Raw genomic sequence first — 16,946 nt, forward strand, 5'->3', positions numbered from 1 at the left:
AAATTGATAAAGTACCAACAACAATGTTAGAAGTCTCAGCCTTTTCCCTCTGCTGTATAGTGTATATATATATATATCTTAGTTAGAAATTGATAAAGTACCAACAACAATGTTAGAAGTCTCAGCCTGTTCCCTCTGCTGTATAGTGTATATTCTAGCTGAAGCATCACCTTGTTTTGGCTAATTCATAGTACGTACATATACATATATATACATATATATACATATATATATGTAGACATGTATATGTACATATATACATATATATATGTATATGTAGATATATATATATATATATGTATATGTAGATATATATACATGTCTACATATACATATATATATGTATATATATATATGTATATATATATATCTACATATACATATATATATGTATATGTATACATATACATGTCTACATATATATATATATATATATATGTATATACACATATATATACATATATATATATACATATATGTATATATATATATATGTATATATATGTATATATATATATACATATATACATATATATACATATATATATATATACATATATATATGTATATATACATATATGTATATATATATATATATACATATATTAGTTAGAAATTGATAAAGTACCAACAACAATGTTAGAAGTCTCAGCCTTTTCCCTCTGCTGTATAGTGTATATATATATATATCTTAGTTAGAAATTGATAAAGTACCAACAACAATGTTAGAAGTCTCAGCCTTTTCCCTCTGCTGTATAGTGTATATTCTAGCTGAAGCATCACCTTGTTTTGGCTAATTCATAGTACTCTGACTTTCAAGTGTACTACCCCTACCTCTACCTCTGCCTCTACTAACTGATAGTGAACTCCTTGGGTAAAAACTTTGGTTGATCCCCCTTAACCTGGCCTCAAAATGTTTACATCTGTCTCTAGGAATGGTAAGCAGGCTTCCTGCATAATGACTCAATCGAGAGAAGTTTCTTTCATATTCTACCACTGTTCTGTTCCTTTGCTTCAGGCTTAAGAACTCCTGTAGCTTCTGGTCCACATAGGCATTTGGGACATATTTTTGTTTGAACTCTCTGAAAAAGTCATCCCATGTCAGCACTGAGGGTTCCACCAAACTGTGGGGAATGGTTTTCCACCAGTCATATGCATCCCTCTGTAGTAGTGACACTGAATACTCAAATCTTAGCTCGTATGTGCAATGCAGTTTCTTGAACACCTTACCCATTCTCTCCAACCATTATTCTGCCTCTAGTGGATCTACTGTCCCCTTGAACTCAGTAGCCCCATATTTAATCAGCTTGTTGTACTACCTAGCTGAAGGCTACGGTTGTACCACTGGTATCTACAGTGGGGCTTGAGTAGGCATGTTTCCAGCCATCTATTAGAACATTGCAGCCACGTGCTGAGCAAACTGAGCAGGAAACTGCAGTACTGAGGGGGCTAGTGCGGCTGATCCAGTCACATTTTGGAGGGCTGGGGCTTCCCCTGGAACCTCATCTTCTATTGATTGATCGATTGAACAGTCCCCCTCTTCCATAGTCAATTAGAAGATATTATACCTTCTGAACAAATAACAGAAGGAGATTTCCTCCCGTTAGTGCATATTTATAACATAATGTACTGTATGACATTGAGTAGTTGTACTATGAATAAAGAATATTCAAATTACAGGTCAAAACAGAATTTAAAAACTAGCTCTGATACCACTAAAACATGTCACACCCTACCCCTCCGTAAGGCATAACATGATCCCGTAGCATACTGAATGAATTAAAAAACTTCATCTACTGATAACCCATTAAATACACTACAAGAGATTTTAAACCTTTTTTTATTTCTTTTTACAGTGGTGAGCACTTTTGACAGGTGTTAAATTTTTTTTTTTTTAACTGAAGTGAACCCAAACAACAAATATGAAGTTTCAGTAATTTCTGTAAAAATTTTGGCAGAGTGCCATCTGTATTTTGAATAAAAAAGTTTTTCAAAAACCTATAAAAAGCACTTCTAATATATTTGTTCAATCCCAAACTATAGTATGGTTCAACACAAATCAATTTCTCAACATTTGTCGAACTCAATTCAATATCAATTTCCAGTATTTCCAAAGATAGACTACAAAATAATTGAGTAGTTCAAAAGCTGAGATAAGAAATAAATATATTACAACTATAGTTTACAACTGCTCAAGACCAAGTACAATATATACATACAGTGCACATACATTATAACAAAAATTACAAAAATGTGGTATACTCAATATACCCGATAAAATCCCAAAGTAAAGTCACAAGCAGCCTACTCTGCTGCTCTATCTGTCTGTCTACCTGCGACAGCAATGAAAAAGCTATCCCTAAGTAAAATTTACTCAATAGTGCATAATAACAATTTAAAATGCAGTATATAAGACTTTAATTGATAATTTACAATTCAAATAATTCACAATTTCATGCCATAATTTTCAAAGCTCATATAACAAAATTTGATCAAACAATTAAATAACACAGTGTTGCCAATCAATAACACAACTTAGGTCATGACACAAACTTTTCCGAACATGCCGTGTTGTACACCACAACAAGGCAAACTCATCCCACAAATCGAAATCAATGAGGGAGGTGGCTAGCTAGATAATGAGTACTCATCCAAACTCACCTCAGACTGGTAAGCAAGAGAGGAAGGAAAATAATCAAATATCAAACTCAACCCCACAAGTGGAGGAGGAATAGAGTAAGGGACTGCCGTACCAAGTGAGAATAAAAACAATTCCAAATCACAATATTTAAAATATTTCATACAAACCACAAATCATATTTTATCTCAAAATTTCCATTTACAAAGTAGGCAACACAATAATTTCCAAATAAAATTCCCAAAGCCAAAACAATAAAAAATTATTCATAACTCATTTCTCCAAATAAATTTTCTAGTAAAAGTAGTGAATATAAAAAGTATTGTGCGCAGACCTCGGATGAGTCACCTCTTGGCCTTGACTCAGTGTTCCTTATGCTCTTCAATATCCTTTTCAACTAAAACACACAATTTAAAGTGTTTCAGTACTCAATTAAATTGTTTCTAATCATAAGGTTCCATAATTAAATTTTATTGATATTACTCCTTTCATTAGTCAACCTATAATGTTGACCTTTAATGCACACTAGGTGAATTAATTTTAATGTTACTAATATGTAACATTTTATAATCCTCAAGTGTTGGTATATGTTACCAATTTCATTTTCAAGTGTATTGCATTTTATTGCAATTTATCGAATTTTGCTATGCTGTTTAGACCTAGCCGGATGACCTAGTTTCCTCGATTTTCGAGTTTTGGTCCGAATTACAAACTTGTAGGTCTATGTCTTAGTGAACTTTTGCCATAAATTTTCAGTCATTTGGAGTTTACTAGACTAAGTTATGGTCATTTTACTATTTCTGGACAGATTGCACTAAAATGGCAAACTTAGGTTATTTTTAGGTCATTTCCGATTCTGGCAGTTTTTATACCTGAACTTGTGCAAGCATTTTGACTTGCTTATGATCATTTTTGGGTTTTAGTGTCTTCATAAGAGTTGTAGCTCTATGTCTAAGCTATCCATGGTATAAATTTCAGGTCATTTGACCTGTTTTGAGTGAGTTATGGCCAAAATACTGACTGCTATTCAAATGGTCAATTTTCAGGTTTGCAAAGTCACTAATCCAGATTTGGTCAATTCTCATGTCATTTTTTGCACAGAATTTAGGTAGGCTTTCTTCATAAAAGTTGGCACATTTTGTGCCTAGTTTCACCTCTAATTGGCCTCATGCCAATTAGAGTCACAAACTTAGGATTATAGGCTCATTTGTATACTACCCTTTACATGCCTTTCAAACACCAATCCAAACACACATTAACCTTGTTATAAGTTCACTTCTCTACCAAATTCTGAATTGGTACTAGCCATAATCACTCAAAACATCACATTTAGGTCAACTTAGGCAGAATATAAAAACTTCACAATACACCAAATGAAATCATAATTCACAAAGTCCAAACCCAATAATATATACACATAAACACTCCTAATTATTACACATAACTTTCATCATCAAATTACACATTTATTCTCTACTAAATCATACAAATATGCTGCCACTTTTAGTATCATAATTCAACAACCTTTTCATGAATTTATACACTTTAAATCTTCATCATGAGGCTGCCCAAGTAACACATTCACATCAAACTTCCATTTTCAATTTATAACTTACAATTCAAACTATATACATGGAAATCAACTCCTATACATTTAAGCACTTAAATCAATACCTCAAACTATCATTTACATGTAGAAACAATTCATTAACCTTCATATTCCATGGCTGCCAAAAATAGTACCTTTCAATAACTCATTAAAACTTCAAAGTTTCTCCATAAATCAACTCACCACAACACCCACACAAGCTTTAACAAAGAAAGGATGAAGAAATGGACATGTACCTAAGTGGAACTTGTCAAACCTCTTCAAATCTCTCCCTTCTTGCTCCCAAAATGCTGCCCAAGGTGTATACTCCAACTTTAATGAAGAACTCTTGAAGAAATGGTGGCTTGATGATGGTGGATTGGCCATTGCATGTGGACGGCCATGGGAGGGTTGGGAGAGCAAGCTTGGTTTCGGCAATGAAGAAGAAAAATGAAGAAGAAAGTGACTTAGTGGAGATGGTTGTGCAAAGGCTTACATATGTGTGATATAATATGAGTTAGTGGAGCACTAACCATTATTTAAGAGTTAATAATCCAAAGTTTCTCAATTTCCATATTTTACCTCATTTCTTTTACTATTCCTATATTGTACCACAATTTTAATTTTCATGATATTTTCATAGTTTAATATCATTTATTTTTAATGGAAATTTAGGTCAAAAGGCAACTTAGGATGTCAAATGACCACAATGCCCCTATTCGGGTTGTATTCCCATTTTTTCGGTAACACCGATTTTTGTCAATTTCTTGAATTTTCGTTTTTATTTGTGCTAATTAATTAATTTTTCTTTGATATTTCTAATTTCATTTATACTTCAATAGATGTTTATTTAAGTCTTAAAAATATTTTCTAGGGTTCCTCGCGGTCCAGGGCTAGTCAAAGGTCCACGCTGCCATTTCTCGGTGCAGTCACCCATCGCTACAGTTTTTGGCTCGTTTAACTTAGTTACATTTTCTCTCTTTTATTTTTCCTTTATTTTTCTTGTATTTTCCTCTATTGTGTTTCATTATTTCATGTCTCCTCACTAACATTTAAGTGTGGTTCCAAGCATTCTAGTAGTCCAGACAGACACTGGTCACCGGAACAGTAGAACGCACTACCGAACATAGGAGTGTTATATTTCTGGGCAGGGTTTCTTCACCAAAGTTGCACCATTATGTGTCTAGTTTCATGTCCAATTGGTCTTGCACCAATTGAACCTATACAACTCCAGTTATAGCTCAAACAATACATTGGACTCAAAGGTCCAAATTTCCTGCATAAGAATCAACACTCCCAAATTCAATTCGCCCAACTCCACAAACTTCATTTTACATATTTGGCACTTCTAATGGTCATTAAATCATCTAAACATCATCAAATTCCAAGCAATAATATAAAAACTAAGTTAGGTCAAAACCCTAACTTATAATTTCAATCTCAATCATACATCCATGCAATTTGATTTCTAATGCCTTAAACTTGATTAATCAACTTCACTAACTAAAATAAAATCATCAAAACCATCAAATTCATTTACTTTCTAGGGCTGCCACAAATTGAAACTTTAACATATTCCAAGTTTTCTTTTCTTTTCATGCCATTTCAACTTAATCAAGCATGCTTTTCATGCTTAGGAAAGATAAAGAGTATGGTTAGTGCATTAACCTCTTTAACCACTCTCTTGGCTTGTTGAAACCTTAGAATTTTTTCCAGTTTCTTCAAATTTATTAGCAGCCAAACACTTCTCCTTGGTGTGGGTGTAATTTTTAGTGAAGGTGGTTAGAGCTTTTAGGGTGAGGAAGGGTGGAAATTCAAGCTTGAAAGCTTGAAAAATGGAAGAGGAACTCTTCCATGGTGGTGCGACAACTTTGAGGAAGAAAGGAGCAGTATATTTGTTTCAACTTTTGATCTCATTTATCCTCTTTTATTACTTAATTAAGTGGTGCTTAATTGTGATTGGTGGATAGGTTTTTAATGACATCGTATGATGTCATAATTAGGTATTTTCTTTCATTTTCATTTTCTTTTCTTTTTTCTCATTTTCAATTTCATTTTTATCAGTTATTATTCATATTTTATGTCATAATAATTATTTAGTTAACTGGACAAGTCGGTCAAAAATCATCTCTGAAGACAAAATGACCAAAATGCCTTCCGTTTGGTTTATTGAGCCAAAATTGTCTATACTAATTGAAAAATTTTTCTAAGCTTTTTCTTGGCATTCTAATGCTATAGAAACCTCAATGACTCTTCTCTGGAGTTCCAAAAATTATTTCATGAATTTTTTCTCAGATTTAGGGCTTCTAGTTGCGAAGATCGCAACTTTCCACTGGGTTACCCACCGCTAGGGCACTGGCTCATTTAACTTGGTTGTATTTTATTTCTAAAATTTTTCCTAAATTTTTCTTATTAATATTGGAGTTATTTATGATTCCTCACTCTAATCTAAATATTTTTCCAAATGTTCCAGTTGTCCGGACTGACACCGGCCATCGGAATAGTAGAATGTACGGAATTGCTACAGTAAGGGTGTTACAGTTCTACATTTCCTTTTATACAAAGCCTCATATGGTGCCATCTTTATGCTTGATTAATAACTATTAATATAGGCAAATTTCATCAATGGAAGATATCGATCCCAGCTTCCTTTAAAATCAATGATGCAACTTCTAAGCATATCTTCAAGTATTTGGATCACTCTTTTCTGATTGACCATCTGTTTGAGGATGGAATGCTGTGCTAAAATACAATTGAGTGCCTAAAGCTTCCTGTAACTTTTTCCAGAATCGCAATGTAAACCTTGGATCTCTGTCAGAAATGATTGATGCAGGCACTCCATGTAACCAAACTATCTCATTAATGTATAACTCAGCTAATCTCTCCAATGAGTAGTTGGTCTTAACAGGTAGAAAATGGGTAGATTTAGTCAATCTATTAACTATCACCTATAAAGTATCATGCTTATTCTATGTAAGAGGGAGACCAATAATAAAATCCATGGTAATGCAATCCCATTTCCACTCTGGTATTGATATTAGTTGCAGCAATTCTGATGGAACTTGATGTTTTGCCTTTACTTGTTGACATATAAGGCATTTAGCCACATAATCTGCAATATCCTTTTTCATACTAGGCCACCAATAATGACTTTTCAAATCTCGATACATCTCTTGTGCTTCCAGGATGCATAGCAAAAGAACTACTATGTGCTTCCTTGAGAATGCTCTTCTTTATTCCCTCATCTTCAGGTACACATATTCTCCCTTTATAATATAAATAATTATCTCCCTTGATCTCATATTCATTCTCCTTCCCCTCTTAAATCTGTCTTATGATGGTTGCTAGCTTCTCATCCTGTTTTTGGGCCTCTTGCACTTACTGTAGCAAACTAGGCTTTACTTGCAACTCATCTATAATAGCTCCATCTTGTGTTAAAGTCAAACGAGCATTCAAAGATCTTAACATTATTGTGGACTTTCTGCTTAGAGCATCTACTACCACATTCGCCTTCTCAGGGTGATAATCAATAATACAATCATAATCCTTTAGGAACTCTATCCACCTCCTCTATCTCATATTGAGCTCCTTCTGAGTGGGAAATATTTAAGACTATTGTGATCTGTGTATATATAACACTTTTCACCATATAAGTAATGCCTCCATATCTTCAATGCAAACACAATCGCTACCAGTTCTAAATCATGTGTGGGGTAGTTCTTCTCATGTGGCTTAAGTTGCCTAGAAGCATAAGCACTTACCTTCCCCCCCTGCATCAATATACACTCTAATCCATTTTGAGAGGCATTACTATAAATCACAAAGTCCCTCCTCGATAATAGTTGGGTAAGGATAGGGGCCTTCGTAAGCATCGCTTTCAGCTTTTTAAAACTTGCTTGATATTTATCATCCCACTCAAACATAACATTCTTGTGCAACAATTTAGTCAATGGTGATGCTATGAAAGAGAATCCCTTCACAAATCTCCTATAATAGCTAGCCAACCCCAACAAGCTTCTAATTTCTGTCACATTCTTTAGTGGTTTCCAATCCACAATAGCTTGTATCTTTTTGGGATCCACCCTAACCCCATCAGCTGATACAATATGGCCCAGAAAAGAAATCTCATATAGTTAAAACTCACATTTAGACAACTTAGCATATAGTTGCTTCTCCCTTAAGGTCTACAGTACAATCCTTAAATGCTCTTCATGCTCTTCCCGATCTCTAGAATACACCAGTATATCATTAATAAAGACCACCACAAACCGATCTAAATAAGGATGGAAGATGCAGTTCATCAGGTCCATGAATGCTGTTGGTACATTAGTTAGCCTAAATGGCATAACTAAAAACTCATATTGTCCATACCAGGTTCTGAATGCAGTTTTAGACACATCAGACTCCTTTATCCTCAGCTGATGATATCCTGATCTAAGGTCTATCTTAGAGAAAACACCTACTTCCTTTAGCTGATCAAACAAGTCATCAATTCTGGGTAAAGGATATCTATTCTTCACAGTCACCTTATTCAATTGTCTGTAATCTACACACAATCTAAATATCCCATCCTTATTCTTTATAAATAATATTGGTGCTCTCCAGGGCGACACACTAGGGTGCATAAACCTTTTATCTAGCAACTTCTGCAACTGGATATTTAACTCTATCAATGCTATGGGTGCCATTGTAACACCCCTATGTTCGGTAGTGCATTCTACTGTTCCGGTGACCAGTGTCTGTCTGAACAGGTGGGATGCCTAGAACTACATTTAAATGTTAGTGGGGAGACATAAAATAATGAAATACAAGAAAGGAAAATACAAGAAAAACAAAGGAAAAATAATAGCAATGAAATGTAACCAAGTTAAATGAGCCGAAAACCATAGCGATGGGTGACCGCACTGGGAAGTTGCGGCATGGATCGTTGACTAGCCCTAGATCGCAGGGAACCCTAAAAAATATTTTTAAGACTTAAATAAATATCTCTTGAAGTATAAATGTCATTAGAAATATCAAAGAAAAATTAATTAATTAGTACAAAGAAAAATGAAGAATCGAGAAAATGACAAAACTCGGTGTTACCGAAAAATCTGGAATGCAACTCGAATAGGGGCATTGTGGTTAATTGACACCCCAAGTTTCCTTTTGACCTAAATTTTCATTAAAAATAAATGATATTAAACTTTGAAAATGACATAAAAAAATTAAATTGTGGTACATAATGTAAATAGTGAAAGAATGGTGACAAAATTACAAAATTGAAAACTTTGGATTATTAAATCTTAAAACTAAGTTAGTGCTCCACTAAGGGGAATTAAGGGACATTAAAATACAACATTTTGGGACAGAAAATCTGCCATCTTCAACCTCACAAACAGACTAGCCGAATTCATCCTCCCAAAAGAAAATCCTCCATAGCCAAACCTCATTCTACCTCCATGCACTCCACATTTAGCCCTCTTTTACACTATGTTTCTTCATTAAACCTTGCATACTCAGCCCGGGGAAGACATTGGCAGCAAAAAGAAGAAGTTTGAGTGAGGTTTTAATAAGTTCCAATAAGAGATAGGTGCTTATTTTCTTCCCTTCCTTAATTAAAACTTGTGTTGAGGTTATGGGTAGTATTTTGGGTGAAGAAATTTGAAGAAATGGTTGAGTTATGGACTGTCCATTTTTGGTAGCCATGGAAGTGTAAGGTAAGTAGTTTTTTCTTATATGAATTTGATGGGTAATGATGTTAGATTAAGTGCTTATATGTATTAAAGTTGATTACTATGTATAAAGTGTGATTGTAAGTTGAAAAGTGAAAATGGAAGTTTGATATGAAAGTGTGACTTGGGTAGCCTCATGGTGAAGGTTGATAACGTTTAAATTCATGAATTGTTGTTGAAGTATGGTACAAAAAAATGGCAGCCTATGTATATGAGATAGTAGTGATAAGGTAGGCAAATTGTTAATGGAGGTATATGTGATAATTAGAAGTATTTATGTGTATATATTGTTGGGATTGAACTTTGTGAATTGTAACTGCATTTGGTCTATTTTGAAGTGGTTATATTCTGTGCAAGTTGACCTATAATGTAGAGAATTGAATGGTTTTGGTTAGTGCCAAATGCAGAATGGTATGGGAAGTGAAAATGTAATTGGTAAACATGTGTTTGGTTTGGTGTTTGAAAAGCACGTAGAGGGCAGTGTACAAATGGACCTATAATCCTAGGTGTGTTACTCCAATTGGTATGAGACTAATTGGAGGTGAAATTAGGCACAAAATGTGCCAACTTTCATGAAGAAAGCCTATCTAAATTCTGTCTAGAAAGTGACTTGAAAAATGACCAAATCCGGATTAGTGACTTGAAAGCTTGAAAATTGACCATTTGGGCAGCAGTTAGTGTTTTTACCATAACTTACTCAAAATAGGTTCAAATGATTTGAAATTTTTACCATGAATAGTTTAGACATATATATACAATTCTTATGAAGACACCACAACCCATAAATGGCCAGAACCAAGCCAAATAGCTTGCACAATTTCAGGTACCAAAACTGGCCGAACCAAAAGTGACCTAAAAATGACCTAAAGTTACCATTTTGATGCATTCTGTCCAGCATTGGTAAATTGACCATAACTTGGTCTACACAACTCAGAATGACCTGAAATTTTGCCCCGCGTGTAATAAGTCATAGACCTACAAGTTTGTAGCTTGGACCGAAACATGAAAACTGAGAGAACTAGGTCATCCGGCTAGATCAAATTAGTATACCAAAATCTGGCAAATTGCAATAAAATGCAATATACTTGAAAATGAAATTGGTAACATATACCAACACTAAAGGGCTATAAAATTTAACATATTGGTAACATTAAATCTAATTCACCTAGAATGCATCGAGGGTCAACATCTTAGGTTGACTAAGGAAATAATAGAATTCAATAAATTAATTATTAAGCCTTATTATTAGAGACGGTTTAAATGAGTACTGAAACACTTCAAATTGTGTGTTTCAGTTAGCAAATACTCAGAGAAGGGGAGGAAAACACTGAGTCAGAGCCAAGAGGCATTTATCAGAGGTTTGTGCGCAACTAGTTTTTTAATTGATTTTGTTCTGAATATTTCATATGATTAAATGACATATTTTTCTTATGTATTATGGTTAACAAGCATTGGATTTAATTCAATGATTATTGAAATTGTTATAGTATGTATGAATTTAGCTTTGTGAAATGGTATTTCAACAAGTGTTAAGCATTGTTGTGGATTGAATAAATTATGTTTTGGAAAATTGTGATAGAATATGTTTTGAATAGTGATGGGTAATTTGCATGGAAAAATGTAAAATTATGATTTGAATTGTGGTGAGCATAAAAATTATTGGATATTGGAATTGACTTTGAATCGAATTGTATTGAGATTTATGCTCACTAAAAGGATTGTAATATTGTTTTATATCTCACTATAGATGCTTGACTAGGTTATTACCCGTCTCTCTCATTTGTTGAGAAGACAATGTAGTTAGTTGTGTTTTGATTACCATGGTACGTGCACAGGCTTAGATTCTCCTCTTATTAGAGGTTAGATCTAAGTTCTTATTTGTTATGGCCCTTTCGGAAGTTTCATTATTTTGATGTGTACTGTGCACGATGATTCGACCTCCCCAACCATAGGGAGTTAGAATCCGATTCGACCTCCCCGAGAATAGGGAGTTAGAATCACCCCGAAGTTGGCCCTTTCAGATTAGTCTTGCATAGTTAGTGAGATAAAGAATAGTTTTCGAGATAAAGAATGATTTTTTAGATGAAGAATGGTTTTTGAAATAAAGAATGGCTTTTGAGATAAAGAATGGTTTTTGAATAGTAAAGAATTGTGATTTCAATTATGATTTATGTATAATTGATTTTGTTGGAATTACCTTAAATGGTTAGTTATGATTTGATAAATTGAATTTCGTGATCAAAGTCATTTTATACAAATGATTTATATTATTGGCAATGAATAATTTGAGTTTTGGAATTTGATGAATATCCAGATTTCCAAATTATTTGTTGTAATTTTTGTTAAGGTATGTTGTACTATATTTTAAGTTATAGTTGTGCACCACTGAGTTCACCACTCAGCGATAGTTTTGTATGCTTTCGCAGATGAAAAGGGCATATAGCAATTGAGTAAGCTTCTTTGAAGACACATTCAGATCAGCTCTAGGTATATCATAGGTATACCCATGTACACAGGTTTTGATGTATGAATGTAATCAAATGTATGTAAATTACTTGAGTAGTTGTATAAAAACTCGTGTAAAATATTTTGGTATGAAATTAGATGTAAATTATTGTAAATGTAAATTTGAGATTTCATTTATCTGAATAGTTTTGTAATAATAATTTTGAGTCTTGTAATCAATGAAATGCTTCTTTTATGATGAGATTGGTTTGAAAATGAATTGATTTGATTATTGAGATTTGAATTGTGAGTTGAAATGAAGTTATTGGAGTTGTATTTGAGAAAAGGTATTGGGAGTGTGTTTCTTTACAGGTTTTGAAGAACTATTTTCTCAAAATACAGTTGGCACTCTGCCGAAATTTTGAAAAATTTTTAGAACACCAGATTTTAATCAATGATTTAAATTTCACGAAAATTGATTCAAAATCCCTTGTAGTATATTTAATGGGTTACCGGTAGGAGAAGTACGGTAATTCATTAGGTGTACTGCGGGATCATGTTACATCTTACGAAGGAGTAGGGTGTTACATATTTTGTGGTATTCGAGCAATGGTTTTAAAGTAAATTTCAAACTGTGAATTTGAAATCTTTTTGTCTGTAACTACAACTGCTCAAATTTTTGATACATATAGTACATTTACATCATAAATTATAAAGCTAATTGGCGAACGTACTTAATGTAAGGCAAGAGGACCTAAAAGTAAGTTACAGTAATAGAATTACTCTAGATGAGGGCAAAGATGTTACTGTTAGTAATTGTCAAGGGATATTATAATCAGAAGCGGTTTAGGATATTAGTGGATTCGAGAAAGATAAGATGTTAGAAAACTTAGTCCATGAGATTATAACATAGTGACTATGTAATATTCTCGATGTTTGTATTGTAAGCTACAGATTACAGTACCGATACAGGATTATTGTGTAGAGCTACGTGCTTTCTCATGGTACAATAAAATAAGAATATTTGTAAGTAATCTATAAATTGATATAGTTACGTCTAAATAGAGTGCTATTACGGGAAATAAATGTGAAAATTTTAGTCGGAAATTTAAAACTTCAGAACTAGCCTGTCGAAAGACTACACTTGTAAGGTAGCTAGAGTCAGTAACTCGGTTACAATAATGTGAACTACCTGTACCACAGTAATTGCTATAAGTTTAGAGATATCGGTACGACTTATCATCCTCAGACAGATGGACAGTCGAAACTAGTAATTCAGGTAAATTCTGAAACTCATTGAGTTTCTATAAATAATGAAATGAAATGATAATAATAACCTATAAAATGTAATAAGCCCTCGAGAATATACTGAAAACTTGTGTCCTTGAATCCGAGGGGAGATGGGACAGATACCTCCCACTAACAGAATTTGTATACAACAATAAGTGTCAAGCTAGTATACAAACGGCACCCTATGAAACATTGTAAGGGTACGGATAACTATGGATTTTGTGATGAGACTTTCAAGGACACAGAATAGTCATGATGCAGTATGGGTCATAGTTGATAGACTAACCAAGTCTGCTCACTTTTTGCCAGTCCGGATGGACTATAGTTGGAGAGATTGGCCAGATTGTACATAAATGAGATTGTAAAACTGCATGGAGTGCCAGTATCGATTGCATCAGACAGAGATCCTAGGTTCACTTCTAGACTCTGGGGTAGTCTTCAGAGAGCCCTAGGAACTAGATTGAACTTTAGCACGGCATTCCACCCACAGACAGATGGCCAGTCTGAGAGGGTAATTCAAATATTGGAGGATACGCTATGGGCTTGTGCGATTGAGTTTGAAAGTAGTTGGGATATACACTTACTTTTGATTGAGTTTGCTTATAACAACAGCTACCAATCAAGCATTGGGATGCCTCCATATAAAGCTTTATATGGCAGAAAGTACAGAATTCTCCTATGTTGGGATGAAGTAGGTGAAAGGAAAATGATTAGGCTAAAAATTGTTCAGCAGATAGAATAAAAGATCAGATTGATCAGAGATCGACTCAAGGCTGCATCAGACCGTCAGAAGTCCTATGTTGATTTGAAGAGAAGAGATATTGAATATGCAGTGGGTAATAAGGTATTCCTCAAAGTTTCTCCTTAGAAGAGGATTATGAGATTTGGCAGAAAGGGGAAACTAAGTCCTTGTTTCATCGGACCATAATAAGATTGTGATATTGTTTTATATCTCACTATAGATGCTTGACTAGGTTATTACCCGTCTCTCTCATTTGTTGAGAAGACAATGGAGTTAGTTGTATTTTCATTACCATGGTACGTGCACAGGCTTAGATTCTCCTCTTATTTGAGGTTAGATCTAAGTTCTTATTTGTTATGGCCCTTTCGTAAGTTTCATTATTGTGATGTGTACTGTGCACGATGATTTGACCTCCCCGACCATAAGGAGTTAGAATCCGATTCGACCTCCCCGACCATAGGGAGTTAGAATCACCCCGAAGATGGCCCTCTCGGATTACTCTTGCATAGTTAGTGAGATAAAGAATGGTTTTCGAGATAAAGAATGGTTTTCGAGATAAATAATGGTTTTTGAAATAAAGAATGGCTTTTGAGATAAAGAATGGTTTTTGAACAGTAAAGAATTGTGATTTCAATTATGATTCATGTATAATTGATTTTGTTGGAATTCCCTTAAATGGTTAGTTATGATTTGATAAATTGAATTTCGTGATCAAAGTCATTTTATACAAATGATTTATATTATTGGCAATGAATATTTTGAGTTTTGAAATTTGATGAGTATCCAGATTTCTAAATTACTTGCTGTAATTTTTGTTAAGGTATATTGTACTATATTTTAAATTATAGTTGTGCACCACTGATTTCACCACTCAGCGATAGCTTTGTATGCTATCGCAGGTGAAAAGGGCATAGAGCAATTGAGTAAGCTTCTTTGAAGACACATTCATATCAGCTCCATATATATCATAGGTATACCCATGTACACAGGTTTTGATGTATGCATGTAATAATATGTATGTAAATTATTTGAGCAGTTGTATAAAAACTCATATAATATGTAATTAAATGTAAATTATTGTAAATGTAAATTTGAGATTTCATTTATCTGAATAGTTTTGTAATATTAATTTTGAGTCTTGTAATCAATGAAATGTTTCTTTTATGATGAGATTGGTTTGAAAATGAATTGATTTGATTATTGAGATTTGAATTGTGAGTTGAAATGAAGTTATTGGAGTTGTATTTGAGAAAACATATTGGGAGTGTGTTGCTTTACAGGTTTTGAAGAACTGTTTTCTCAAAATACAACCGGCACTCTGATAAAATTTTTAAAAATTTTTATAACACCAGATTTTAATCGATGATTTAAATTTCACGAAAATTGATTTAAAATCCTTTGTAGTATATTTAATGGGTTACTGGTAGGTGAAGTACGGTGTCACACCCTACCCCGCTATAAGGCATAATATGATCCCGTAGTATACCTAATGAATTACTAACTTCGTCTACTGATAACCCATTAAATACACTACAAAGGATTTTAAAACTTTTCTTACTTCTTTTTATAGTGGTGAGCACTATTTACAAGTCTTAAAATTTTTTTTTTGAACTTAAGTTGTAACATCCTTATTTTAGCTAGTCCGTACAGTCTACTGTTCTGGTGACCAGTGTCGGTCCGGACAGCTAGAACGTCCAAAAAAAAAAAATTAAATAAATAATATATATTTAAACTATAATTAACTCAAATATTAATAAGAAAAATTTAGAAAAAAATTTTAGAAATAAAATACAACCAAGTTAAATGAGCCGGTGCCCTAGCGATGGGTAACCTAGTGGGAAGTTGCGGTTCTCGCAACTAGGAGCCCTAGACCCAGGGAAAAATTCATAAAATAATTTTTGGGACTCCAGAGAATAGTCATTGAGGTTTCTATGGCATTAGAATGCCAAGAAAATATTTAGAAATTTTTTTCAATTGGTACGGACAATTTTGGCCCGTTAAGCCAAACGGAGGGCATTTTGGTCATTTCGTCTTCAGAGATGATTTTTGGCCGACTTGTCCAGTTAAGCAAATAATTATTATGATCTAAAATATGAATAAATATTGCTAAAAATTAAATTGGAAATGAGTAGAGAAGAAAAGAAAAGAAAATGAATTAAAATTATAATTTTGACCTCATGCTTATGTCACTAAGCACTCCCACCCAATCACCACTTGACAAAATAAATAAAAGGGATAAAAATGAAGCAAAAATGAGATAAAAACAAAAGAAACCAGCAGTTTCCTTCTTCATACGGGCTGAATCAAGAGAGAGAGAGAGAGAAAAGGAAAAGAAAGAAAGAAAGGAAGAAGGAGAAGGAGATGAACAGTAGCAGAAACAGGGGTTCAGCAGGGCAGCATGTTTCTCTTTTGTCCAGGTGAGTTTCGCTCAACATCTACAGCTGATTTTTGGATATGTTTGAGGTATGTATGTGTGGAAGTTATGGTTAAAATTTGGTGATTTTTCAACGGTTGGATTTGGAGAAATAT

Source organism: Hevea brasiliensis, chromosome 2 (assembly GCF_030052815.1).
Source record: "Hevea brasiliensis isolate MT/VB/25A 57/8 chromosome 2, ASM3005281v1, whole genome shotgun sequence".
Taxonomy (NCBI): domain Eukaryota; kingdom Viridiplantae; phylum Streptophyta; class Magnoliopsida; order Malpighiales; family Euphorbiaceae; genus Hevea; species Hevea brasiliensis.